The sequence below is a fragment of the Elephas maximus genome, chromosome 2 (genome assembly GCF_024166365.1).
Source record: "Elephas maximus indicus isolate mEleMax1 chromosome 2, mEleMax1 primary haplotype, whole genome shotgun sequence".
Lineage (NCBI taxonomy): Eukaryota > Metazoa > Chordata > Mammalia > Proboscidea > Elephantidae > Elephas > Elephas maximus.
This window is the reverse complement of record NC_064820.1, coordinates 51999981-52023139: the sequence shown is the minus strand read 5'-3', so window position 1 is coordinate 52023139 and position 23159 is coordinate 51999981. Positions and strand designations below refer to the sequence as shown.

At 34.5% G+C, this 23159-nt stretch overlaps 1 protein-coding gene across 1 annotated transcript in view; it reads left to right on the top strand.

Annotated features, from left to right (window-relative positions):
- Window positions 1-23159, top strand: part of HCN1 (hyperpolarization activated cyclic nucleotide gated potassium channel 1) — a 497080-nt gene that overhangs the window by 349831 nt on the left and 124090 nt on the right. The window lies entirely within an intron of this gene.

The window sequence follows — 23159 nt, the reverse complement described above, 5'->3', positions numbered from 1 at the left end:
CAGCATCTTTTTGTATCCCACTGTCCAGTCCAATCCCTGTCTGAAGAGTTGGCTTTGGGAATGGTCCCTGTCCTGGGTCAAAAGAAGGTCTGGGGGCCATGACAACCAGGATCCTTCTAGTCTCAGTCAGACCATTAAGTCCAGTCTTTTTACAAGAATTTGGGGTCTGCATCCCACTGCTCTCCTGCTCCATCAGGGGTTCTCTGTTGTGTTCCCTGTCAGGGCAGTCATCGGTTATAGCCAGGCACCATCTAGTTCTGCTGGTCTCAGGCTTACGTAGTCTCTGGTTTATGTGGCCCATTCTCTCTTTTGGGCTCATAATTACCTTGTGTCCTTGGTGTTCTTCATTCTCCCTTGCTCTAGGTGGGTTGAGACCAATTGATGCATCTTAGATGGCAGCTTGCTAGCGTTTAAGACCCCAGAGGCCGCTCCCCAAAATGGGATGCAGAATGTTTTATTAATAGATTTATTATGACAATTGACTTAGATGTCCCCTGAAACCATGGTCCCCAAGCTCCCGCCACTGCTACACTGGACCTAGAAGCATTCAGTTTATTCAGGAAACTTCTTTGCTTTTGGTTTAGTCCAGTTGAGCTGATCTCTCCTGTATTGTGAGTTGTCTTTCCCTTCACCTAAAATAGTTCTTATCTACTATCTAATTAGTGAATACCCTTCTGCCTCCCTCTCTCCCTCCCTCCCCCTCATGTAACCATCAAAGAATATTTTCTTCTCAGTTTAAACTATTTCTCAAGTTCTTATAAAAGTGGTCTTATACAAAATTTCCTTTTGCAACTGACTAATTTCACTCAGCATAATGTCTTCCAGGTTCTTCCATGTTATGAAATGTTTCACAGATTCATCACTGTACTTTATTGATGCATAGTATTCCCTTATGTGACTATACCATAATTTATTTATCCATTCATCCATTGATGGGCACCTTGGTTGCTTCCATCTTTTTGCCATTGTAAACAGTGCTGCAGTGAACTTGGGTGTGCATATATCTGTTTGTGTTAAGGCTGGTATTTCTCTAGGATATATTCCAAGGAGCAGGATTGCTGGATCCTATGGTAGTTCTGTTTCTAGCTTTTTAAGGAAGCGCCAAAGCAATTTCCAAAATTTGTACCATTTTACATTCCCACTAGCTGTGTATAAGTGTTCCAGTCTCTCCACAGCCTCTCCAACATTTATTATTTCATGTTTTTTGGATTTAATGCCAGTCTTGTTGGAGTGAGATGGAATCTCATTGTAGTTTTGATTTGCATTTCTCTAATGACTAATGCATCGTGAGCATTTCCTCAGGTATCTGTCAGCTACCTGAATGTCTTCTTTAGTGAAGCATCTGTTCATATCTTTTGCCTATTTTTTAACTGGGTTATTTGTCTTTTTGCAGTTGAGATTTTACAGTATCATGTAGATTTTGCAGATCAGGCACTGATCGGAAATGTCATAGCTAAAAACTTTTTCCCAGGCTGTAGGTAATCGTTTTACTCTTTTGGTGAAGTCTTTGGATGAGCATAGATGTTTGATTTTTAGGAGCTCTCAGTTGTCTACTTTTTCTTTTCCTTTGTTAGTAATGTTTTCTATACTGTTTATGCCATGTATAAGGGGTCCTAACTTTGTACCTATTTTTTCTTCCATGATCTTTATCATTTTCGATTTTATATTTAGGTCTTTGATCCATTTTGAGTTTGTTTTTGTGCATGGTGTGAGGTATGGGCCCCGTTTCATTTTTTTGCAGATGGATATCCAGGTATGCCAGCACCATTTGTGAAAAAGACTGTCTTTTCCCCCATTTAACTGATTGTCAAATATCAACTGATCATATGTGGATGGATTTATGTCTGGATTCTCAATTCTGTTCCATTGGTCTATATATCTGTTGTTGTACCAGTACTAGGCTGTTTTGACCACCGTGGCGGTATAATAGGTTCTAAAATCAAGTAAAGTGAGGCTTCCCACTTTCTTCTTCTTTTCGGTAATGCTTTACTTATCCGGGGCCTCTTTCCCTTCCATATGAAGTGGGTGATTTGCTTCTCCATCTCATTAAAAAGTATCATTGGAATTTGCATCAGAATTCCATTGTATCTATAGATTGCTTTTGGGACTATAGACATTTCTACAATATTGAGTCTTCCTATCCATGAGCAAGGTGTGTTTTTCCACTTATGTTTCTTGCTGTAGTGTCTTGTAGTTTTCTTTATACAGGTCTTTCCCGTCTCTGGTTAGATTTATTCCTAAGTGTTTTATCTTCTTGGGGGCTGCTGTAAATGGTATTGATTTGATGATTTCCTCTTTGATGTTCTTTTTGTTGGTGTAGAGAAATCCAACTGATTTTTGTATGTTTGTCTTGTATGCTGATACTCTGCTGAACTCTTCTATCAGTTTCAGTAGTTTTCTTGAGGAATCCTTAGGGTTTTCTGTGTATAAGATCATGTCATCTGCAAATAGAAATACTTTTACTTCTTCCTTGCCAATCTGGATGCCCTTAATTTCTTTATCTAGACTAATTGCTCTGGCTAGGACTTCAAGCACAATATTGAATATGAGTTATGATAAAGGGCATCCTTGTCTGGTTCCCGATCTCACAGGGAATGCTTTCAGACTCTCTCCATTTAGGATGATGTTGGCAATTGGCTTTGTATAAATACCCTTTATTATGTTGAGGAATTTTCCTTCTATTCCTGTTTTGCTGAGAGTTTTTATCATGAACACGTTTTGAACTTTATGAAATGCCTTTTCTGCATCAATTGATAAAATCATATGTTTCTTTTCTTTTGTTTTATTTATATGATGGATTGCATTAATTGTTTTTCTAATGTTGAACCATCCCTGCATACCTGGTATAAATCCCACTTGGTCATGGTGGATTATTTTTTTAATTAGTTGTTGAATTCTATTGGCTAGAATTTTGTTGAGGATTTTTCATCTCAGTTCATGAGGTATATAGGTCTGTAATTTTCTTTTTTTTTTTTTTTTTTTTTGTGGTATCTTTACCTGGTTTTGGTATCAGGGATACGCTAGCTTAATAGAATGAGTTTGGGAGTATTCCATCCTTTTCTATTCTCTGAAATACCTTTAGTCTTTTTCTGTTGGGAGTTTTTTGATTACCTTTTCAATCTCTTCTTTTGTTATGGGTCTTTTTAGTTGTTCTACCTCTGTTTGTGTTAGGTAGGTAATGTGTTTCTAGATATTTATCCATTTCTTCTAGGTTTTCAAATTTGTTATAGTTTTTATAGTAATCTGATATGATTCTTTAATTTCAGTTGGGTCTGTTGTAATATCATCCATCTCATTTCTTATTCAGATTATTTGTCCCTCTCCTGTTTTTCTTTTGTCAGTTTGGCCAATGGTTTATCAATTTTGTTAATTTTTTTCAAAGAACCAGCTTTTGGTCTTGTTAATTCTTACAATTGTTCTTCTGTTTTCTATTTCATTTAATTCTGCTCTAATCTTTATTATTTGCTTTCTTCTGGTGCCTAAGGGTTACTTTTGTTGCTCTCTTTCTATTTGTTCAAGTTGAAGGGATAATTCTTTGATTTTGGCCCTGTCTGCTTTTTGGATGTGTGCATTTATTGACATAGATTGACCTCTGAGCACTGCTTTCACTGTGTCCCAAAGGTTCCAATAGGAAGTGTTTTCATTCTCATTGATTTCTAAGAATTTCTTTATTCCATCCTTAAAGTCTTCTATAATCCAATCTTTTTTGAGCAGGGTATTGTTCAGTTTCCAAGTGTTTGATTTCTTTTCCCTGCTTTTCCTGTTATTGATTTCCACTTTTATGGCCTTATGGTCAGAGAAGATGATTTGTAATATTTCAGTGATTTGCATTCTGCTAAGGCTTGCTTTATGACCTAATATGTGGTCTATTCTAGAGAATGTTCCATGTGCACTAGCAAAGAAAGTATACTTGTCTACTGTTAGGTGGAGTGTTCTATGTATGTCTATGAGGTCAAGTTGGTTGATTGTGGTATTTAGATCTTCTGTGTCTTTATTGAGCTTCTTACTGGATGTCCTGTCCTTCACCAAAAGTGGTCTGTTGAAGTCTCCTACTATTATTGTGGAGCTGTCTATCTCACTTTTCAATGCTGATAGAGTTTGTTTTATGTATCTTGCAGCCCTGTCATTGGGTGCATAAATATTTAATATGGTTATGTCTTCTTGGTGTATTGTCCCTTTAATCATTATTTAGTGTCCTTCCTTATCCTTTCTGATGGATTTAACTTTAAAGTCTATTTTGTCAGAAATTAATATTGCCACTCCTGCTCTTTTTTTGATTGTTGTTTGCTTGATATATTTTTTCCCATCCTTTGAGTTTTAGTTTGTTTGTGTCTCTTAGTCTGAGTTGTGTCTCTTGTAGGCAGCATACAGATGGATCATGTTTTTTAATCCATTCTGCCACTCTCTGTCTCTTTATTGGTGAATTTATTCCATTTACATTCAGCTTAATTATGAATAGGTATGTATTTAGTGCTATCATTTTGATGTCTTTTTTTGTGTATTGTTGACACTTTCTTTTTCCCATTTAATTTTTTGTGCTGAATAGATTGTCTTTGTATATTGTCTTTTGCTCATATTCATCATTGTTGATTTTGTTTCTGCTGAGTCTCTATTTGTTTCTTGTATTTTATTTTGATGTATAGGGTAGTTTATCTCCTTTGTGGTTACCTTAATATTTACCTCTATTTTTCTAAATTTAAACCTAACTTTCATTTTTTAGTATCCCCTTGTCTTTCTCTCCATATGAAAGGTCTATGACTACATTTCTTAGTCCCTCTTTATTGTTTTAATGTTGTCTTCTTTTACATAATAGCATCACTGTTTCCCTGTTTTGAACGTTTTTTTATCTTGACTTATATATGTGATTCCCCTGTCGAGGTTGACATTTGCTTTGTCCAATGTTCTAGTCTTGGTTTGATACCTGATATTATTACTTTCTAACCAAAGAACTCCCTTTAGTATTTCTTGTAGTTTTGGTGACAATTTTTGATGATTTTTTATGTTAAAGAGTGAGTTCATCTGAGATGTGGAAGCCAGAATGAAGAAACATTTTGTCTAAATTTAATTTGATTTCAAATAATTAATCAAAATTGTACATTAAATATTGGTGATTCAAACTTAACTAGAGTTACTCTTTCTTACTGTCAGCCAATTCATGCATTGGTAATTTTTTTTTTTTTTATATTGAAAGTTCCTTTCAGGCCAGAAAGGATGATTTAATTGTACTGTTAATCCTAGGGAAGAACCTGGTGGTGTAGTGGTTAAGAGCTATGGCTGCTAACCAAAAGGAGCACCAAATAACATAGCATTTGTAGATAGTTGGCACTTAGCATGGTTCTTAAATGAAATGAATAAAAATCTGACATCTACATAATTTGTCATTGGCCCACTGAAATTCTAAAGTTATAGTTCCTTTATTATCTTTAGTCTAGATTGGTTTAACCTTTTTCAGGTAAGATTGAGAAACTGAAACCAATTATTACCTATTTTTCTTATTATTCAAATCATTTTTCCTCTTATTTTATATATATGGTATATTATAGACTTTAATTTTTTTTTTTTTTACTTATTTATTCCGTATATTTTAATGTACATTTTACTTGCATTTTTCAAAAATAATTTTCAAATAAAACATACATTTCACTGACAGGATGCAGATTTTCTTGAAAAAAATCATTTTAGAGTATTAACCTAGAATCCATTGCCTAGTAACTTCTTAACTGGTTAAGTAAGTTTAACTAATGATTGGGGGAAAAAACTCAGATTATAAAATAGAAATATTTCTGTGTGGTTTCTAACATACGTAAAATAAAATCACTAAATGTAAGTTTTACCTTCAGACTAGAGAATACTTCTCAGATGCACACAATTTCAGAGACCATGTAAAGTGTAAATTTAGAGAAGCAACATATCATGGAAAAGTGCACATGAGAGAAAACACAGAGGCTCGGACCAAGCTATATATCATCAGTGGATGGATGGATGGATGGATGGATGGATGGATGGATGGATGGATGGATGGATGGATGGATGGATGGATGGATGGATGGATGGATGGATGGATGGATGGATGGATGGATGGATGGATGGATGGATGGATGGATGGATGGATGGATGGGCACGTGGGTGGGCACGTGGGCAGGCGCGTGGGTGGGTGCGTGGGTGGGCACATGGGTGGGTGGATGCATGGATGGATGCATGGATGGATGCATGGATGGATGGACAGATGAAAAAGAATTACTTATGGAGCTTTATCTGGATTCTGGGGTGCTTAAGCTCCCTATTAGGGCTGGAGAATGTGTTCTCATGTTGTCTGGCTCGACCCTCATCTTCAAGCTCAAGATGTAGCACATGCTCTTGCTCCAAAAGGGAATAGTTCTCCCTTTCCAGGCCCATTTTCTTAAATACCCATGTTATCTGGAGTAGTTTAAAAAAAATAAGTGTTCCAGTATATTAATTATTATAGTTAACAGGGAATTAAGAATTTGACCCAGGAATTAGTCTTTTTCGAAGAATTGGAGAATAATAAAACATGCTGAATAGTAGGGTGGCTGTACGAATAATGAAAGAAACTTCACAAGAGGAATTCAGAGACCTAGTTTTATTCCTAATATTTACTAACTAGTGACGAAACTTATGTAAATAAATTTGCCACTCTAGGCCTCTTTACCTCATCTGTGAAATGAGAGAATGGGAAACAATTATCTCTGTGGTGCCCTCCAGCTCTGAGCGTCTGTTTGTGTACTAAATATATGTTAATCTTTCTTGGACTATCCTAAAGGCACTTTAAATGTCTTTCGGGTCATCTTTATAAATATAATTCATTAATGTACAGTACTTATTGGGAATTTAGGATAAGAAGGTCCCTTTTCTTAAATTTATCTGACTCCTTTATTCTATATAAATTCCTTGCAAGACTAACAATTATTTCTAAGATTAAATACAGTCTTCTAGACAGTCCCTTTGGGATATTCTCCTCTACTAGCTTTGGGTTTATAACCACAGCCTAGTTTGTAACGGCATTACATATTTATAGTAACACCCAATCACACAGCTACCTGACTTCCAACAATCTCAAGTAGGTCAGTCACAAAGCCAAAAATAATTAAGCTACAGTACCCCTGAATTTTAGGGAAATGGGTATCAGCAAGCCTTAGGTATTTTATCTCTTGCTTTCTCAAATTACATAAATGTCTTTAACTGGTTTTACCAGAAGTCATTAACTTTAGTCTAGGTTCATTGGAGTGGACAGTTTGACAACTAAGGTTGTAAAGATTAGGTTGCAGGCAGGTGTGTACAAAACACACTCCCAAATGGAAAGTTATAGCAAAAAAATAGGGCAAGTCACAAATAAAGGGGATAGAGAAATACCAGTAGCAGAAAGCAAGGAAAATTTAGTGGAGAAGCCAAAAGCCCTATACTTCTTAAGCAACTCTTAGAAAGAAGCTAAAGTTAAACAGAAGTGCTTGGAAAAACCAGTGCTGAAATATGGAAAAATTCAAACAGTCACTACGATATTATGTACAGTGTTGTTCATAATTGTTACCCAGAATTGTCAAGAACAATTTAAATTATGTTCCATGTGCTCTATTTACTCTAGAAAATCACAGAATTTTAAAGCTACTAGAAATATTTGAGTTATGGAGTGCAGAGATCTCCAACTTTGAGATCCCAGGGGAAACACATTTTTTTACATCCTTTTTTATTTAAAAATGTAATAATATTTATATAAATATTTTAATTTCATTTCCTTTCATATTTGAACTTCCTTGAACATATTTTACAAGTGCCCTTGTTTGTGCCATTGCAGTAAATTGTTACTAATTAAGGTGGCCATGATTTAGGAGACTTAACATTTGTTTCGCAATGCTCTGTGTCACATTGGAAACCCTGGTGGCGTAGTGGTTAAGTGCTACGGCTGCTAACCAAAAGGTCAGCAGTTTGAATCCACCAGACACTCCTTGGAAACTCTATGGGGCATTTCTACTCTGTCCTATAGGGTCACTATGAGTTGGAATCAACTCGATGGCAACGGGCTTTTTTTTTTTTTTTTTCCTGTGTCACATTAAATTGAAAATGCAGTCCCTGTAATTCCTGTTATCCCATTTTATTACATGGAGAAACAGAAGATGAGAATCAAGTTACTATTTCAAGGCCATGTGTCTCAAAAGCAAAAGGGTTAAAATTTGAATTTAAGTCTATCTCCAAAGGGCAGGTTCTTTCCAAAACATGCCGCTGCATCTCCTAAAAACATTAAAGAAGGACATGGATTATCTTCAGTCCAAGGAAGCATATTTTTTCCTCAAAATTTACAAGGCTAAAAAATATTCAGAAGTCGTTTTAAAAATAAATACCTTTGTTTTTATTATTATAATTAGCAAATGCACAAAAATGCAACTAATCATGAACAGAAGAATGAAAACTAGGTTCAAGACCAATGAGAAAGTAGTCAACTATCGTGAAATCTTAGAGTCTTAGAATGATCTCTTAATATCTCTTTCCATTCATTCATTTCTGGCTTCCACCATTTTTCTTGTTCTGTAGATGTTCATTTTTGCTTGAACACTCTTTTCCAAGGAACTTACAATTTTATAAGGCACACAATTATTTTGGATATTTTAATTATGTAAACATCAAGCCTTCTACTATTTTGGCATTTTTTCTCTATAACTACTAGCCATCGTCCCTAATTCTGCCCAGTAAAGACACTAAGTCAAACCCTTTCTTTTAATTATTTTCTTGCCCGTAATAGCATTCTTAGTTTTCTCAACAGGTCCTCATATGGCATGTTTTCATCACACGACAAACTAACTTCTGGTTACTTCCTTCTTATTCTGGAGCAGTGGTACTCAAACTGAGATGAACATTCAAATTACTTGGAAGCATTTAAAACATAATGTCAGGAAGCCTCAACACCTTTCCGCTGAGTTTATTACAAATGATTGGCACACAATGAACATAAATGATGGGGAAACATTCTGTGTGAAGGATGTGGTTCAGAGACCTAATTCCACAGTGTACTTGCTGGATGGCCTTAAGCATGTTATATACATACTGTGAGTCTCAGTATCTTCATGAAGATACAGGCTTAATATAATGTAAATATTAATAGGCAAACTTAAGACAAACCTATTTGTAGTTATATAAAAATTAAAATATCAAGAGAAATCTTTGTGAGTTCTACTGTATAAACATTTGGTTTATGTTTCCATTTTTTTCAACCTTCTAGTTATCTTTTCTGTCTCCTTCAAAAAGTTGGTACTAAAGTTCGGAAGGACTGTGAAACAAGTTATATGTCAACCATTTGTCTAATGTGACCTATAATAGTGTGCTGGCTGTGTACTCAATGTATTTTGTAGCACTAAAAATATTTGCTTTAGTATAGAGGAAAAAAAATCTCCTGGAATACTACTTTTAAGGCATGAAAATTAGGAGTACCAAACATGAGGAGTGAAGTTTTTCAGTTAACACCTTTATTTTATACTAGCTTGCTGATCTCAAGTAATAAGCATTCTAAATATCATATTCAAGGATTTGATTACTATCTAATTTTTTATATGATAATACTAGAGAAGCATATTTGTTGTTAATGAAATGCCAAAAAACTTGGTTGTTCCACGTAAAGTTATCTCCATTGAAGAACAAAAAATCGTCTTGTGTTTTTTACATTGTAGTATTTTAATATGCTTCATTAGCAGTGAAGTAAAGCCCTGGTGCTATATTTTTAAATGAAATATGAATTTCATACTATTTTTTACTTTTCCCAAGCAAAACTTAGCTGTGATTCTGTTTGAATTCAACCCAATGGAAGTAAAATCGTAGTCAGATATTACATTGAGGGAGGTCCTCTAGCTCAGCATATTTTGTTGCTGTCATTAGTTGGTTGCTGTTACGAACTTGAAAATTTGATTTAAGAAAGTACAGAGGTAATATTATTCATTCCTGCAGGTTCTTCTACATAACTCTTAGCTCTGCTTGAACTATGATTTTCATTACAGTCATGATCCAGCATGATCAACTGAATTGGTGATTTTTACACTTCTTTACTAAGTACAGCTAAAATGCAGAGAAACTTAAACACATATATTGGTATGCCTGGGAATATAGACTAAAATCACTGGTTTCAACCTGTAAATGTATTTCAAAATTCAATTTTCACATTATATTTTTAATTTGTCCTATTTTAATATTACAACACTTTAACTTTCTCATTACTTAGGAAAACTGATGAAGTGAAAAGGTATATCTATTCCTTGTCGTCTCCTATATTCTTATAATGCCCTGTACTTCCAGGCTTAAGAGTACCAATCAACTTGGCGTTATGTAAGAGAATTTTAATAGGAGAAAAAATGGAAGGCTAGGTCACATATGGCCTTGTAGGTCCATGGAAGGTCTCAGCTTTTACTCTAAGACTAGAAACTTGGAAGGTATTAAACAAAGGCATGAAGTGGTCAGACTTACATTTTAGAAGCATAATACTTGTTACTGGGTTGAGAATAAATTGTGGGCAATCAAAAAAGCATAGAGTCCAATTAGGAGACTATTGCAATAATTCACATAAGAAATGATGATGACTACAACCAAGTGTGTAAGCGGAAATTTTTTTAAATCAGTAAACTCTTTTAAAAGCAAATCCAGGAATACTACTGAGAAATTAAAAATAATCTCTTGACATATGCAACAATATGAATGAATCTCAGAAGTATCATGCTAAGTGGAAAAAAATCCAGACACAACAGGCTATAGCTTTTGTTACTTTATTATTTATGCAAAATTCTAGAAAAAGCAAAACAAGAGAGACAAGAAACAGATCAGAGAAACCACAAAGGAGAATAAGGGAGTAATGAATGTTCTGAAACTTGGCCATGGTAGGATTTGCTCAATGAAATTTACACTTAAAACATTTGAATTTTGTAAATTACATGTGTAAATTGCATGTCAATAAGCTATAAAAAATTAAATACATCCAGTAAGATTTACTTACAGGAGTGGAGTATGAGGGAAAGAAATATGTTCAAGAACAACTCCAAAGTTTTGGGCCTCATCTCCTGGTAGAAAGTTATCATTATCTGATATGCAGAAGAACAAGGTTGGATGAGGTTTTGGTGGAGGATTTCAGTTTTGGATGGATCAAGCATGAGATGCTTATTACACAGTCAAATACAGACGCCAGTTAGGCAATTGGACACATGAATCTGGATTGAAAAGACAATCAGTCAGCAGCTATACTTAGGACTTTTTGGTGTATACATAGTACGTAAAGCCAGAAAACTGCAAGAGGGCAGCATTCTATATCAATGAATGTTGATACAGGAGAAAAGGAAGCACAAGAATAATTTCCAAATTTCTCTATCATTTATCAGTTCTATTTAAATGTCTGTAACCTACCCTAAGTCCCCCAATTTAACGGTAGGAAAAAGCATTGTTTTTAAATTTATAATTTTCTCAATGCCTGACCAAACACTTGGCTAAAATGGTGCCTATTAACATTGATTGAATCCATGTCCTTAAGATCATTAAGCACTGAGGAGAAAACAAAAATTAGACTAGTGTCATCATTTTGAGGGGGATTGTCTACCATAGATACAGCCGAAACAAGAAATGGGAGAGCTTGCACAGGTAGAGGGTGTTGCTTGGAGCTTCAATAATCTCTGCTACTAGTGTTTGATGTTGTTCTGATACCAAATAAAAATAATAAAATCTTGGTCATGTAACTAATTAAGTACTGGAGTAACCATTGGGAAATCATGAAAATGTAAGATTTCAGTGGAATAGAAGAATTGTAAGCTATAATTAAAGATTTGAAGCTTTAATGAGAGTAGTAAGTGTTTTTTTTAGTAAGTGTAGGCAACTTTTTAAGAAGTTTGAGAAAGGGAAAGAGAAAATTAGAATGATAAATGAAAGGTTACTTGTGATCAATTGAGAATCATTTCTTGTATACAACAGTTCCGTATACTGAGTAAGAGTATGGACTATGAAACCAGATTCCAAAACCCGTTGCTGTCAAGCCGATTCTGACTTATAGCGACCCTATAGGACAGAGTAGAACTGCCCCATAGGGTTTCCAAGAAGCAGATGGTGGATTTGAACTGTCAGCATTTTGGTTAGCAGCCAAGCTTTTAACCACTGGGACACCAAATCCTGGCTTCCATACTAATTAGTTGTGTGACTTTAGACAAGTTACTTAAGTTCTCTGTCCCTCAATTGCATCATCTGTAAAGTGAAGATAGTGGTCACAATCTCATAAGGCTTTTGTGAAGATTAAATGAGTAAATGTGTGCTTTGACAAGTTGCTGGAAAATAGAGAGCCAATATACATAAAGTTGAAGCTGCAAGGCAGAAACTGTAGCAGATAGGATAGTGTTTGTAAGAAGCCACGAGGAAAGGGTATTCAAACCACAGTAGAAAGATTAGCTTCAGATAGGAAAAGGGATATTTCTTCCATTGTTACAAGAGCAAGAAAGAGAGGAGAAAACAATTAAGTGTCTTTCTAAATGAGTTAGTGTTTTATGTTAAGAAATTGTTGGAGTTCTTGTCTGAAAGCTTCTATTGCCTTTTTGAAATGTTAGGTAAATTCAGCATCTGTGGGACGAATTGTTGGGGGAGGGAAATAAGAATGTTAAGACAGTATAGAGTGTTTTAAGTGGTCCTATTGAAAAATGAAAGAAGAATTAGGTTACCATGGAAAACTTGTTACGTCAACCTGTATTCTTGTTCAATTAAGGACCAAAATCATCCCATTATACACATAACATGACACACACACACAGACCAACAAAAACTGTAGTAATAAAGACCAAAACTATTTAGAGTAGGAAAACACTGGATTTTTAAAATATATAATCAAACATTTTAACTATTATAATAATAATACCGTTTCAGTCTCCAGGAACCATTTATCCCCTTGACTTTTATTCTGTAATTACCAATAAATTGTCATTGTAAAGATGTTTTATATGGACAATTTATTTACTTACTAATTAAGCAATTTCTTCTAACTGCTAAATGCACTAATCTCTCTCTTTTTTTTTTAATTACACGGTTGTTTAAGTCTTAGTTTTAAACTGACTTTTTGAAAACAATGCCGAACCCCTCCACTTCTAAAACAAATAATAATAAACAATATAGTATAGACAATTTCTAAGTTTTTTTAACCTTGATTTTATTTTTAAATATATAAAAGTATAATTGGCTACGAAATATCTGAATGGAGAATGCCAAATTGCATAAACTAGAGAGCAAGTGATTTTACATTGGAAGAGATCAACTTGGATAAAAGTAAAATGATTTTGTCCTTATTATTTTCTGCAAGGATTTTGAGATTGTCTGCTGGGCTATAATCTTGATAGTTTCTCAGGCCAACAAGATATTAGTGCTTATCACATTAAGCTTTATCATTTATTGAGATTTTAAGCATTCGCTCTCCTAAAGAGAACCTCATGTTTCATTACTCAAGTTTCCCAACATGAGAAAGAATAAAGATAAAATGGAAGTATTTCTGACCCAAATTCCTGCTAAAAAAGTAACTTTTCAACTACCTGCTTTACTTAATTTGTGAAAAATGGATCCTATAGATATTTATTGGTTTTTCTTTAATTTTTTTCCATTTTTTATATTGGAGGTCAAATTTAGTTAAATCGGAATATATTTATTAATATATTACTTATCCTGTAATGACTATGCTGCTTAAAATTTTTCACAATGATGACAAAATAATCAAAGATTCCTTTTGGGTATTTTATCCTGAGTAGAGATCAATTTAAGTGTTGGCTTTATTTATATCACGGTTTTTTAAAAAGATTCAGCTCTGCCACAGATATTTTAGAAACAATTTTTTATAAACTAATATCCATATCACATAGTTTTTTATATATATTAAAAATGGATTACATTGTTTATTTTTAAATGTAATATCAAAATAGAAATCATGGCTTAAGATACCATGTAAATGACAATATTTAAGAAATCCTTTCTGGAGGTCTTCTTTCAGCCAAATAATAGATTGGCCTATAAAATAAACAGTAACACCCATAAGAAATGTGCTTCTTAGAACAATCAGCTATATGAGATCAAAGGTACAACATTTGCTCAAAGCAAAAATGAGAAGGCAAGGAGGGCCAAGGAAACTGGAGGGATGGAAACGGGGAAGGAAGGGTGAAAATGGGAAGAAGGCTGATACATTGTCGTGATAGCAAACAATGTCAGGGAACAATTCGTGTATGAATCCTGAATGGGAACCTAATTTGCTGTGTAAGCTTTCGTGTAAAACACAGTAAATGTTCAAAAAAAACTCTGATAAAAATAAAAGAGATTAGTCATAAATAAAATAATAATTGGCCTAAACATAATAAAACAAAGAAAAATGTAATTGATGATTGATTATTGTTCTTTAAAGAAGCAATTTTAAATATTTTAATTCCATTTATTTTTATTATTATGTTTAAAAGCTACATTATGTAATAATCTCAATATGAAATTTACATCAAATTTATATCCTATAAAAAAGTATCATTTCAGATGTCATTTTAGAAAATGTTGAATTTTTACTAAGCTTGTAACATAACATTTTAATTCAATTGAATTTTTGAACCATGTGCTATTTAATAATTTTCACAAGTTACCATTTATTAAATGCCTACTGTTTGCCAGATACATTACAAATATTATCTCTAATACTCACAGCAACTCAGAGTGTTCTATATTATCATTTTGCATACACAGAGAATGAAACTGAGACACTGGGAAATGAAAAAAAAAAAGTATTCAAAGTCAAAAGTCAAGAATATAGTAGAAGTTACACCCAGGACTTACAGATTCCAAAACTCATGATGTTTTATTATGCCTATGGATCTTAACCTGGTCATTTCATACTCAGAGATTGGTAAACACCATTAAAATCATGAACAAGTGTTGCATGTATGTTCGTTTTTGGTGGGAGAAGGTCCATTCCTATATCTGACTCTCTAAGTTGTCCATGACCCAAAAATTTTTAGAGTATACTATTCCAGTAAGTGTTGACCACTCACAAATAGCTACTTTACCTAGTATATTTGATTTGACCATGGGAAATAGTTCCATTTCTGGCCAAAAGAAGTCCTTTCACCAAAAAAAAAAAGTTTTATTCTTATTTTATGACAAAAAACAAAACAAACATTATCTACTGCTCATAAAAAGCAATATGAACCAACTGTATTTTCAGTACATTGGATCTTTTAAATATCTGATATGTAACCTATAAAATTATTGGAAAACATTATTCCTATTCTTTTAATAAAGGTCAAAAATAAAAATATCAAGGCAGTGTGTTACATCTAAATGTGATTTTAAGTTAATCACTTCTGAAAAGTTTCCTTTAACATGTATTTTACTATAATACATGTGATCTGAGTCTCAATGTATTTTATATACATAATTATTTGATTGTGATTGAGTAGAATAAGGCTTTAATAGTATGACTAAGTTATTCAATGGTTTATACCCAGTGTGTAATTCAATATCTTTTTGTTCATGGCTGTCTACTTACTGAATTCCATTCACAAAGATGTTTTATTCTTGTACTCAAAAAAAAAAAAAAAAACCTATTCAAAAAAATAAAGACAATAAAAAACATGTTTATAGAAATAAGTATTAGGGTCATGCCACTATGAAAATCATAATAAATATTGTTTTTTAAATGGGATCTCATGATAATAACATCTAGCACTTATAGCAAACTTGTGTTAATGTAGGGAAATGTGAGGTGCTAAAAAGCCCACAAATAATCACAAGCTTCAGGAGGCAACACAAAAGGTGTTTAGTACACCTTTTTTTTTCTCTTTCTGTTTTTCAGTTTAAAACATTTTTCATTTTTTCTGTATGCTGAAATGCATAATACAAAGTTTATGTAATATATTGTAAGGAAGACAGATAACTGATTTTGGATAGATGTCATAGTTTACTGAAACTCATTATTACATGTACATAAACATGAGTACGTGTGTGCACATTTATATACATCAGAGAAATATCCTTAATAAAAACATTATTTGAAGTACTGCAATTTGCCCAGTATTTCATTAAAGTAAATCTAACTTTATTGTATAATAAGATTCCACATAAACAACTTAAGGAATTCAGTGTTTGTATATGCTAATATTGAGAAAGGTATATTTTTACTCCTCTGTCCTCAAACTGGTAATTAGAGTTCTATGGTGTACTGTGTGTTTTTTTTTTTTTTTTAATTAGTGCACATGCAACACATTTATCTTGAAAATAAGTTGTAGGAATTAAAATTCTGTGTCTTATATTATCCTGGGTCATATTGTTTATCTTCTCCAAAGACTGTGATGCACTCCCACACGGAGACCAAATTTTGGTGCCAGTGATCTCACCATTAATAGTTGTTTCTGGAATCATATGGAGCCTTCCCACATAAAAACTCTGAAGAGTGCTAAAATGCTAGTTACCACTACAGCCTCGGTCATAAGAGATGATGTCTTAGTCAGCCTAATTTTCCACATAGACAACCCACACATTACGAGTCTAAAGTGTGTGTGGGCTACACTGTAAAAATGCACTGAGATATCATAAAACGGATTTGAACAGCAATTCTATTCTTCCTGAGAGACAGACTTCAGAAAAGAGGTTAGCTTCTTTAGACTCGTGAGCTTAGAGTTTCATCTGATTTGATGTGTAATTGTGATTAACTAAATTACATTGTTATGAGCTTTGCATTTATAATAAAAATGAGAAGTATAACTTCTGATCCCTATCATCCAGGAATACTCAGTGCATAAAATCATGCCTGAAACCTAAAGAATATCCTTTTTTTTTAGTTGTACACAAGGTTCTTACTTGGTGCAGAAGACACCTTTTATTTAAGAATGGAATACGCATTAGATAGAAAGGTGTTTTAGCAACTTGCTCCTTTTCCTAAATAACCATTGCATGTTTTAATTAATTAGCTAATCATTCAGTTTCTTAAGGCAGTTAGTATATGCTGTATATTCTTTAATACTCTCCACATGTCTGCCAGTTTGTGGTACTGTGAGGGCATGTGTGTGCTGTGATGCTGGAAGCTAAGCCACCAGTATTCAAGTATCAGCAGAGTTACCGATGTGGACAAGTTTCAGCTGAGCTTCCAGATGAAGTCTAGGAAGAAGGGCCTAGATTTCCACCTCCGAAAAAAAATTAGGCAATGAAAACCTTATGAATAACAACAGAACACTGTCTGACATACTGTCGGAAGATGAGCTCCTTAGATTGGAAAGCACTCAAAGTAGAGTGAACCTCAATGATGTTGATGGAGCCAAGCTTTCAGGACCTTCATTTGCTGATGTGGCATGACTCAAAATGAGAAGAAACAGCTACAAACATCCATTAATAATCAGAAGGTGGAATGTATGAATTGTGAATCTGAGAAAATTGAAAATCATCACAAATAAAATGGAATGCATCAACATTGGTATCCTAGGCATTAGTGACCTGAAATGGACTGGTATTGGCCATATTGAATCAGACAATGATGCGACCTACTATGCTGGCAGTAAAAAAATTGAAGAGAAATGAGATTGCATTCATCTTCAGAAAGAACATTTTAAGATTTATAAAAAAAAAAAAAAAAAATTTTTTTTTTTTTTTACAATGCTGTCAGTGGTAGGATAATATCCATAAGCCCACAAGGAAGACCAGTTAATTTGACTGTTATTCATATTTGTGTACCAACCGCTAAGGAAAAAGATGAAGAAATTGAAGATGTTTACCAACTTCTGCAGTCTGAAATTGATCGAACATACAATCAGGATGCATTGATAATTACTGGTGATTGGAATGTGAAAGTTGGAAACAAAGAAGAAGGATGGGTAGTTGGAAAATATGGCCTTGGTGATAGAAATGATGCCAGAGATCACATCATAGAATTTTGCAAGACCAACTACTTATTCATTGGAAATACCTTTTTTTAATAACATAAATGGGAACTAAACATGTGGACCTCACCAGGTGGAATAAACAGGAATCAAATTGACTACGTCTGTGGAAGGAGACTATGGAAAAGCTCTATATCATCAGTCAGAACAAGGCCATGGGCTGACTGTGGAACGGACCATTAATTGCTGATATGCAAGTTCATGTTGAAGTTGAGGAAAATTAGAACAAGTCCACAAGAGCAAAAGTACAAACTTAGGTATATCCCACCTGAATTTACAGACTATCTCAAGAATAGATTTGACACATTGAACACTAATGGCCAAAGACCAGACAAGTTGTGGAATGACATCAAGGACATCAATACATGAAGAAGGCAAAAAGTCACTTAAAAGACAGGGAAGAAAGAAAAGACCAAAATGAATGTTAGAAGAGACCCTGAAACTTGCTCTTGAACACAGAGTAGCTAAAGCAAACCAAAGAAATGATGAAGTAAAAGCTGAATAGAAGATTTGAAAAGGTGGCTGGAGAAGACAAAGTAAAGTATTATGATGAAATGTGCAAAGACCTGGAGTTAGAAAGCCAAAAGAGAAGAACACACTTGGCATTTCTCAAGCTGAAAGAACTGTAGAAAAATTCAAGCCATGAGTTGCAGTAGTGAAATGTTCTATGGGGAAAATATTTACTCAGCATACAGATTGAATACGTATGGTGAAAGGATACAACCCTGTATGCTGAGCAAATAACCCGAGAAGCTGGACTATATAAAGAAGAACATGTCATGCAGATGACACAACCTTGCTTGCCGAAAGTGAAGACGACTTGAAGCACTTACTGATGAAAATCAAAGACCACAGCATTCAGTATGGATTACACCTCATCATGAAGAAAACAAAAATCTTCACAGCGGGACTGATAAGTAACATCATGATAAACAGAGAAAAGATTGAAATTATCTAGGATTTCATTTTACTTGGATCCACAATCAACACCCATGGAAGCAACACTCAAGAGATCAAATGACTCATTGCATTGGGCAAATCTGCTACAAAAGACCTCTTTAAAGTGTTAAAAAGGAAACATGTTACCTTGCAGGCTAGGATGCACCTTACCCAAAGCCATGGCTTTTCCAGTAGCCTCGTATGCGTGCAAGAGCTGAGCAATGAATAGGGAAGACCAAAGAAGAATTGACGCCTATTAATTATGGTGTGGGTGAAGGACATTGAATATACCACAGAGTGCAAGAAAAATGAATGAATCTGTCTAGGAAGAAGTAACAGCCAGAGCACTCCTTACAAGCAAGAATGGCAAGACTTCATTTCACATACTTTGGACATGTTATCAAGAGGGATCAGTCCCTGGAGAAGGACATCATGCTTGGTAAAGTAGAAGGTTGGTGAAAAGGAGGAAGACCCTCAGTGAGATGGATTGACACAGTGGCTGCAACAATGGTCTCAAGCATAACAACAATTGTGAGGATAGCACAGGACCAGGCAGTATTTCGTTCTATTGTACATATGGTTGCTGTGAGTGGAAACAAACTCAAAGGCACCTAACAACAACAACAGTTCTAAAAAATGCCCTACCCTATTGAATTAAATCAAGCTTAAAGAAATTGACAAAATTTCAAAATCTTGATGGAAATATTTGATGTCTTAAGGCATAGGAGATACTGGCAATTAAATAAATATTTCATTATTTAATATCAAAATTCATAGTCTTTGTACATGTTTTGATTATCTTCTCTTCTTCCTAATTGTTATAAACATTGTTAAAGTTGTAATAACATAGTTTCTATTTTCTAATCCATGCTTTCCTCCTACTTTGGCCTGGGTTTGATGTCAAGGCAGAAACACAGATTCAGGCAGATATTGCAAATTCTTTAAAGATCAGATTGCTGTCGTTATTGCTGTTGTTAGTTGCAGTCAAGTCAGCTCTGACTCATGGCAACCCCATGTACAGCAAAACGAAATGTTGCCTGGTCCTATGCCGTCTCCAAGATTGTTGGTATTCTTGAGTCCATTGTTATGATCACTGTGTATTTTGAGTGCCTTCCAACCTAGGAGGCTCATCTTCCAGAACTATATCAGACAAGATTCTATTATGGTCTATAGGGTTTTCATTGGTTAATTTTCAGAAGTAGATCTCTAGGTCTTTATTCCTAGTCTGTCTTAGTCTGGAAGCTCTATTTAAACCTAATGTACCATGGATGACTCTGCTGATATTTCAGATACTGGAAGCATAGCTTCCAGGATCATAGCAACATGAAAGCCACCTCACTATGTCAAACTGACGTAAGTGGTAGAAAGATCAGATTAATTCAGTTAATTGCAATAGGATAAATAGTTCAGAATCTCTTGTATTTAGTAAATGTTCTCTTAATGATAAACAATTATAATAAAATTATGCACTGTAAGAGTATTCCAGATAGAGGAAACATTATGGTCCAAGTCTCAGCATTCAGAGACCAGGGTGTGGTTAAGAATATGAAAGAAATACACCAGAGTATAGTGAAAAAGAAAGGAAGAATGTAAAAGATAAAGCATGAGAAGACCATGTAGTCTTCAAGCCAAGGAAGTTAGGCTTTATGCTGAAGGAAAGGGGAAGCTGCTAAAAGACTTTAAACAAGAGAGTGACAATAAGGTTCAGTTTTTAAAAGAACTGTGTCTGGGTTTTGGAAAATGAATTGGAGTTGGATGAAGGTATATACAAATACATAAAGGGAATGTAGTTAGGAAGCTGGACAGTGAGTTCAGGAGAGATAAATGTAGTTTTTACTTGAACGTAATAATGGGAATGCAAGGAAGTGGAAAAAAAAACTGCCAGGTAGAATTTACATCACTTGGTGATATATTGAGAATTAGAATGAAGGAATGGGGTAAAAATAAGGGTGATTCAATCTCTAGTAAGGATATCATGAATATAAAAGCAACAAAAATGTGATAAAATGTTTTCTTTAGAGTTGTTGGAATTGCTTACATTTGCCGTATTTCTTGATTCCTCCAATTATTAGTCTAGCTCTCCCTTCATAGCCAGAATATGTCAGAGAGATGGTTTCACTTATTATTTCCACTTATGACTCCCATTCACTCTCAAAATATTGTAATATTTTTAATTACTCACACTCCCCACGCGCACATACCTTCCAATGAATTGTTTGTGACAAGGACACCAAAAAATTTACTGAAGCTAAATCCAACAGACATTTCTTAATCCAGGTATCTCATGGAATAAAAAAGTACTTTAAAATCATTCTAAAAAAATCTCATATAAGTTTTGAACTAAGAATATTATAACTATGCAAATAAAAGGTTGAAAGAAAGGAAGAGATTTGAAATAAAAAATATTTCTTAGAAGTTTAGGGGAAAAATCTAGATTACAGGGGAAACTGCAGAAAAGATATTTGAAATAAATGATAAATAAAATGTAGATCAATGTCTAGCAAAGGGGATTGAATCCAAAAGACTCAACATCCAACTTGAGAGGTTCAACCTGGAATTCCGTATGTGCTCCAGTTATTAGTCTAGTTTTAGGGTTTAATAGAGACATTTTCAGACATAAAACATTTTCAGACAGAGATTCAGAAAATTTGTATCTCAAATAATCTTTCTTAGTTGCTTATTGAAATTGTTTCAAAAATAGCCAAAAGAGAAGCATGAAATACAGGAACAATGAACCCAACCAGGAATGGTATAAAGGAAAATCCCAGGAAGTCATCTGTGCAACAGGCCTCGAGAGAAGCTAGTATAGATTTGAAAGGAGGATTCAGGATCCTACAGAAAGTATCTGAAGAAAACTCAATAGATATCTATGAGATGGGGAGTGGGGGGAATGAAACTTAAAAACAAATTGTACAAGAAATGAATGTGATTAAAATTTCCAGATAACAAAAGGAAATGGCATGAAATGGCCTGTGTGACATTGTGGCGGTAATGCTATTCACACAGTCACAGTAATGTGAACCTTTTATAGGATTTTAGCTTTAGATTCAACATTAACAAGGTTTGGAAGGCTCAATTGCAGGCACAAGATTATAACATTGTAAAAGTATAGATGACAAAAGTTAGAAAGTAGAAGTGAGGGAGGGAAATTGTTACTTCATCTGGGACACTGTCTAGAATTCTGTGAACATGAAATAAACTTGTAAATACCTGGCATACAATTTCAAAGGAGATCAAAAAAAGAAATAACACTAGTGACACAAATACGAGAAAAATAGTGAGAAGATTTGGGGACATAAGTGAGGGTACAAAGGCAAAAAGATGAGTAGTTCCTGTTTTGAAAAAGTGTCCTGTCCTTACAAAGTTTGCAACCTAATTTCCAAATTCGTTGGCCACTGCCCACTACCTCTTTTCTTAGAATATAATTATTTTGGCCGCAAGCCCCTTGAGACTTTGGATTCCACTAATAATGTTTGTCTGGTTCTGCTTTCACTTCTTGATGGTTAACGCCAGTACCTTAACTTAACCAACTTCCATGATCTAGCTGCCTTTTAAATATGGGTTTCACTCCTGCCTGCTCTTGTTTGACACATCCTCCCTTACAGATCTCTTAGTCAATGATGAGGAACACAGTTTCTCCACTGACTGCCTGACCTATGTATAAGCACTAGGATGTGCCACAGGCATCTTAACTTGTCAAAAACGGAATTTTTTTCTTTCTCTCACTCTCATCCAAACTTTATTTTTTATGTCCTAAGATAAAACAGTATATGGCAAATAGCAGTGGTTCTGAAACTTTAGTGTGTGGCGGCCTGTTAAAACACAGACTGCTGGGTCCCACATGGAGAGTCTCTGAATCAGTAGATCTGGGGTGAAGACTGCGAATGTGCATTTGTAGATGTTCCCATGTGTTACTGGTGGTTTGATACACTTCAGCCTGCTCAGTTCTTTACAGGAAGTAGTCACCTAACTACTATGTCTAGATAAAATCTAGAGTTCAATATGCTGGTTAGGGTTAAAGATTATCACCACTCCAATCAGTGTTTGGGGCAAGCAGTATGTTGAAAAAGGTAAGCAAAGACAACCTGATACCTACTGGTTCTCAAGAAAGTTGGATTCTTTATTTGACCAGAATTGATCTATCAATGCATGCCAATGACTGTCAACATGTGCAGTCCTATTGACTGAAGCTGTTGTATCATTTTCCCAAGTTTGGATATTTGACAGGAATCACCAGATTCCTCAAAGTATACTCACCTGAGACTTTTATTTAAAGGCAAAGGATACGGCGCAGCAAGAGAAAGAAAATGCAGA